Here is a 6,967-nt window from a genome sequence, read left to right on the forward strand (position 1 = left end):
TCCATTACTTGTGTGACCCTCAATGGTTCAGGGATACAGCTAGCCGTGGGCTCACAACTCCTTGTGACTCGGAACAACAATTTCCGACTTGCCCAACGAATCATGGTAAGAGCGTCTAGCAACATCGCCCCATGATTCCCTAGGTATCACTGATAGTGCCTGCAAGAACCAATAGATTTTGGTTAGCGTATAGTATGGTCCCTTCATCTATATATTCCGATCGAATCAACAACCATTGGTGCATCGAGAGTCGTTCGAGATTCGATAACTATGCATTACATCTTGAGATCAAATAGTGACATCGCATGTGTTACTAGAAAAACCGAGTAACCTAAAACACATAATGTACTCTGGCCAGAGATTCGTCACACTAATATCTCCTCAGATCGCATAGGATATCCACACTCGCAAGTATGTGGTGAATCCTTGACAACAAAGCATGGACTCCTATATGTGTCGTAACTGTACCCAATCCCGACACCTGATGACCCCAATAGAGTCGGTAAACGAGTCAAAGTACAATACTAGCATATAGAGTCTCAATGATGTTTCAAGTAGTAAGGACTAATGGTGTACAACCAAAACTGCGGACTTTATCCACTCGATAAGTGATAACCACTTGGAAAATCCGAATAGGGTAGTTCGATCATTCATCATATGAATATCCATTTGCATGCTTTGAACATCTCCATGTCCATTACCAATGAAACATGGTACTTGGCATCACAAATGCTAGTCTCAATCTCGAGCAATCCTTATCCTTATTAGCGGACGGCTCAATTGACTAGGAACTGTTTAGAATATACAGTGACTATAAGATGTGTTTCATAATAGTGATCTCTCTTTATTCACTATCTCATCTTACTTACACTATAGTATATTCAAGGTCTTTATCAAAACAACAATAGTATATCACAATATAACAATATGAAGAAAGACAAAGATAATGCCATTAATGAATGTAAATTATATTAAACAAAGATTGTTTATACATAGAGTCACAAAAGCCCTTAGCCACAAGTTGGCTAACCGGGCACCCACTCTTTCAATCTCCCACTTGCCCTAAAGCCAACTAGTCACACTACGCAATCCCATTGCTTCGCGATGTTTGTCAAACAATGGTCCTGGCAAGGGCTTAGTAAGTGGATCAGCGATATTGTCTGTAGAGGCCACTCTCTCGACAGTGATGTCTCCTCTTTCCACAATATCATGCATTTGACCGGGGTTGGCTTGATATCTGCTCGTGACACTCAGAGAAAAGGCTACATCCGGTCTGGTAGATATCATCCCATACATAATACTACCTATGGCTGACGCATATGGTATGTGTGTCATTTTCTCTATCTCTTCATCAGTCTTGGGACACATAGACTTGGATAGAGAAACTCCATGACACATAGGTAGATGTCCTCTCTTGGACTCATCCATAGAAAACCTTTTCAATATGGTGTCGATGTAGGTTGCTTGAGTGAGTCCTATCATTCTCTTAGATCTATCTCTATAGATCTGTATCCCTAGAATATAGGATGTCTCACCCAAATCCTTCATCGAGAATCTACCTGATAACCATATCTTTGTTGACTGCAACATCCCTACGTCATTCCCAATGAGTAGGATGTCATCAACATAAAGCACTAAGAACGTCATCGCATCCTTAACTACTTTCTTGTACACGTACGGTTCCTCCGGGTTTTTGATGAAACCAAAGTCCTTTATTGTTTCATCAAATTTTTGGTTCCAACTTCTTGATGCTTGTTTGAGACCATAAATTGATCTCTGAAGCTTGCATACCTTATGCTCGCTTCCCATGGATGTGAATCCCTCGGGCTGCATCATATAGATTTTTTCCTTAATGTTTCCATTAAGAAATGCAGTCTTCACATCTATTTGTCATATCTCATAGTCATACTATGCTGCTATGGCAATAAGGATTCTTATGGACTTGAACATTGCGACTGGTGAAAAGGTTTCATCATAGTCAACTCCTTGTCTTTGAGTATAACCTTTTGCTACCAATCGTGCCTTGTAGGTAAGTACCTTACCATCAGGCCCAAGTTTTCTCTTGTAGATCCATTTACATCCTATTGGAACAATTCCATCGGAAGGATCTACTAAAGACCAAACTTGGTTCGTATGCATCGAGTCTATTTTCGACTGCATAGCTTCAAGCCATAAATTAGAATCCGCATCAGAAATTGCTTCCTTGAAGTTTCTTGGATCACATCCAATGTCGGGTTCACTTTGATCCCCTTCAAGAAGAAGACCATATCGAATAGGAGGTCTAGAAGTCCTCTCGGATCTCCTAGATATAGGCGTGTCAATCAATGGTTCCTGAGGTGTAGGATCGTTATTTTGTATCTCGGGTTCTTCTCGAATTTCTTCGAGTTCCATCATCTTGCCTTTGTTATCTAATAAGAACTCCTTCTCCATGAAGGTGGCATTCCTTGAAACAAACACTTTTGTTTCAGTAGGATGATAGAAATAATATCCGATTGAATTCTTCGGATATCCTACAAAATAACATAAGGTGGATCGACTATCCAACTTATCTCCCACTGTCTGCTTCACGTAAGCAGGACATCCCCAAATCCTTAAGTACGAATACTTAGGAGCTTTGCCATTCCATAACTCGTATGGAGTTTTATCTACTGCTTTAGTGTGGGCATTGTTCAACAACAATACCGTCGTTTCAAGCGCATACCCCCAAAACGAAGATGGGAGCTCAGTGAAGCTCATCATAGATCGAACCATGTCCAACAAAGTTCGATTGCGACGCTCCGAGACACCATTCATCTGAGGTGTCATAGGAGGAGTCCACTGAAAGAGAATCTCATTCTCTTTTAGATAGTTCAAAAACTCGGTACTTAAGTATTCTCCACCTCGATCCGATCGAAGTGCTTTAATACTTCTACCTTGTTTGTTTTCTACTTCAGCCTTGAATTCTTTGAACTTTTCAAATGATTTAGACTTATATTTCATTAAATATAAATACCCATACCTCGAATAATCATCAGTAAAGGTAATGAAGTAGGTGTGACCAAATTTAGTACCAATACTAAATGGTCCGCAAACATCTGTATGGATCAAATCCAACAGATTTTGACTACGCTCAGGCTTCCCTTTGAAAGGAGATTTAGTCATTTTTCCTTTTAGGCAGGACTCACAAGTAGGTAGAGAGTTAATATCAGACATATCAAACATGCCCTCTCCCACAAGCTTGTTCATCCTCCTTGAGGAAATATGACCTAGCCTAGCATGCCAAAGGTTTGCCGGGTTTTGGCTATCGTTTTTTCTTTTATTTGTTGTTACCGGTTTATCAACATAATTAATTGGAACGTCTTTTAATTTTAGGTTATATAGATCGTTTTCAAGTTGTCCATTTCCAATCAAACATTCATTCTTGTAAATATTGCAAATCTCATTCACAAAATTACAAGAAAAACCATTTCTATCAAGTATAGAAATAAAAATAATGTTTTAATCGAATCTGGCACAAATAAAACGTCTCTCAAAAATAACTTAAAATCGTTCTGCAAAACTAAATAAATGTCTCCTATAGCTTGGGCTTCAACTCAAGAACCATTTCCGAGTCTTAGCTGGGTTTCATCCTTCCTAAGCTTATTACTTCTTGTCATCATTTGCAACTCATTGCAAATGTGAGATCTACATCTGGTATCCAATACCCAAGAAGTAGTATTAAGTAAAACATTTATTTCAATGTAAAACATACCCTTTGCAGTTACGTTTCCAATGACCGGGTTTCTTGCAGTGATGGAAAACTTGTTTAGACTTGTCCAATTTTGCCTGTAACATTTGGCCTTGAGATCATGGTCCAACCATTTCTCTAGTTCGGCCAACCTTTCAGCAGTTACATCAGCCGGGGCGGTTTTCGGAAAAGCCTTTTCTAACACTTAGAAAATATTTTCCGAACTCTGGACAATCTTAACTTATTGAACCATTCCGTATAGTTGCGCCAGAAAGTTTGTTTTGTTTGAGAATTGAAACATGTGGATTACGAAGATTCATCATAATGATATACTGAGATGAAACAGACAATAATCGATGATTGTTTAATTAATTTACTAAGACATAAAATATGGCGAATTTTAATTTTATGAATTACACTCCCACTATTTTAACGATTTCACTACCCTCTAGTGAAAACGGGAAACTCCATTCCTTAGTGGGAACATGAAGTCCAATTGACAAATCATAGTCCCGAATAATATCAGCCAACCATAATTTTCAAAAGGTAGAGCCCAATTACTTCCAAAGTAACCCCCATGTTTTTACCTCATGTCCGATAAGGTCCCAATAATATGACGCCGTTTATTGTGACATGTCAAGATAACTCATCAATGTTAAGTTGTGATGGACGGTCGCCATGTGAATCCCCCAATAATATGAGCCAATCCCATGGGAGTTCCACCCAACTTACAACATGTGTCGATCCAATGTACAGCTTTCCGACGAACGGGCCCCCCCAATAATATGAGCCGGACCGTATCCGCGGGTAGCATCTCATACATTGATCGTTGATGGAAGGTAGGAACATTTAAATAATATTTAAATTTCCTTTTATAAATCTTGATATCAATTTTAAATCATATTTAAAATGAAGGATTTTAATTTTTGAAAATTTGTCTCATCATGAAATTTATGTATGCTTGCGGGATTCATACAATTTAGTCCAAACATGCATACATCAATAATATCATATATTATTTAAGGATGATCGATCTCATTATCTAATCGACCCGTGGTTGCCAATCACGAGTCTAAGTCCAATCCTGGTGATATGCAAGTATGCAATGCAATCCTATTACATTGAGCTTCCATTTACATTTCTTCGGTCTTTATCGTCTGCTGGGCCCACCATTGTTTTCAAATCTTTATCTCCCACTAAGTCTAACAAATTTACAATAAATTTCGATGACAAGTAGGGGATACATATTTAAGGGGTGGGAACGAACCATAAACCAAGCCCACTTTTTATTACAAATGACAATTCAAATTGGGGTATAAACCAAGCCCATTAATAAAATCCAACAACAATAAAACCAAATGTAAATTACCTAACATACACCTAAAACATTGGTCATGGCAATCGATCATCCTCTTATCCAATAATTAATTCAATAATTAAAACATTGGATAACATGCAATGGCATCATAATTTAAAAGATAAAATCACATTTTATCTAATACTTTCATAAGATCATATCTTATCATCAATTGTACCAAAATAATTAATTTTATAAAATCTAATTTAACGGATAAAATTTACAAATTTTCCAAAAATTCAAATTTATCCAAAAATCAATTTTAAAAATTTCGGACTCAAACAATTCGATCTGATGTCTCGTGGACAAATCAAAAACAATTTTCGATCGGACCAAAAACTAAAATTCCAAAATATTAAAATTTTAATTAAAAATCAATTTTAATTTTTTTCTGGGCTGCCCGGGACAATCCCGGGCAGCCCGCGCCACAATATGAGGGTCGGGCAGGGCAGCCCGTCGCTGCCCATGGGCAGCAACGCGCGCTGCCCGATGTGCCCATTAAATTTTAATTTAAAATTTTTGTTTTTGTTTCAAAAACCCGAGGCCAAAAATTTTGTACAATCGATTAATTTAATCATTTGATCTGAGCAACCTGTCTCTGATACCACTGTTGGAAAACGTGTTCAGATCAATTAAGAATTGATACCCGATGCAGCGGAAGTTTAAAAATTTTATTTTTCTATATGGAACGATTCCATATCATGGGTATCAAAACTTTACGATTAAATTATGTTGCAAGTAAAATAATAATAATCACAATTAATAATATTTTACCTCTTCAAGCAACGACTTGATTATGGACACCAACAAAATTTAATCTGCTCTTCTTGTATATCTCGGGAACCGATGGCTTCACGATCAATCTCCGGAATAAGGTCCACGAACAGAAAACAGAAACCCTCTGATTGATTGCACTAGAAATCAATCATAAGTTTATCGTAGAGAATAAACAGATTTGATCTGTTAATTCGGAATGTAATTTTTCACAAAAGTCTGTGATGTCTCAGTTTGCGGGTATCAATACGAGTATTCAGAATTCTATAAGACTTACTTCCACTAGTAAGAAAATTTCTGTATTCTCGATTTAAATACTGGGAATAATGTCATAAGTCGTGAGACATGTGTGACCATTCGATTCGGATTATTAGTACAACGGAATTGTACTAACCGACATGAGTAAGAGTGCTATAGATTGTATTTCAGCGTAAAATCTGAATGTTTCTGTCTAAAAAGACAGGTGATTTGATGGATAACAATGTCGTCATGATGCAAGTAATTTGGCTGAGACTTTGTCATTTTCACAATGATTGTACATTTTGGAGATATAATATACTGATTTAACCTACAGTAGTAGGGGTAAATTGGTTCTATTTCTAGGAAATAGTTTGTTCAGAGGTCTTGACTCTGGGAAAAGGACTTTTGGGCATAGTTAGCCTATAGGAAATATTGCAGAATATTCTCAATCGTAGATTAACATAGGGGATATCAGGATCAACTACAGATCATAAAAAGGTGACACGTTGCATTTGTATCGAGTCCATCTATTTGGTATTAATAGATGATAGTTTAACATAGATTGCCTAATATTTTTTCACGAAATCCGTGTGTTTCCAGGTGTAACCAAAAATTTGTTGCGTAATTTTTTTGTGTCTGCAAGTGCACGGTATCAAGTTTTAATATAGAATGAGTAGAGTATCGTTCCCACGAGAATTAAAAATTTATATTCACACTAAATATTGTAATTAAAATAATCTCAACTTTGTTTAGAAAATCAAAGTTTAAAATTCAATAAACTAAAATAAAATAAAATAAAAAATACAAAATTTTAAGGATGGCTTTGGGTACGCGATCTGAGACGGGTTCTAGATACAAAATATCACTCGATTTTCATTCATGCAAATCAT

The sequence above is a fragment of the Henckelia pumila genome, chromosome 1 (assembly GCF_033568475.1).
Source record: "Henckelia pumila isolate YLH828 chromosome 1, ASM3356847v2, whole genome shotgun sequence".
Classification (NCBI taxonomy): domain Eukaryota; kingdom Viridiplantae; phylum Streptophyta; class Magnoliopsida; order Lamiales; family Gesneriaceae; genus Henckelia; species Henckelia pumila.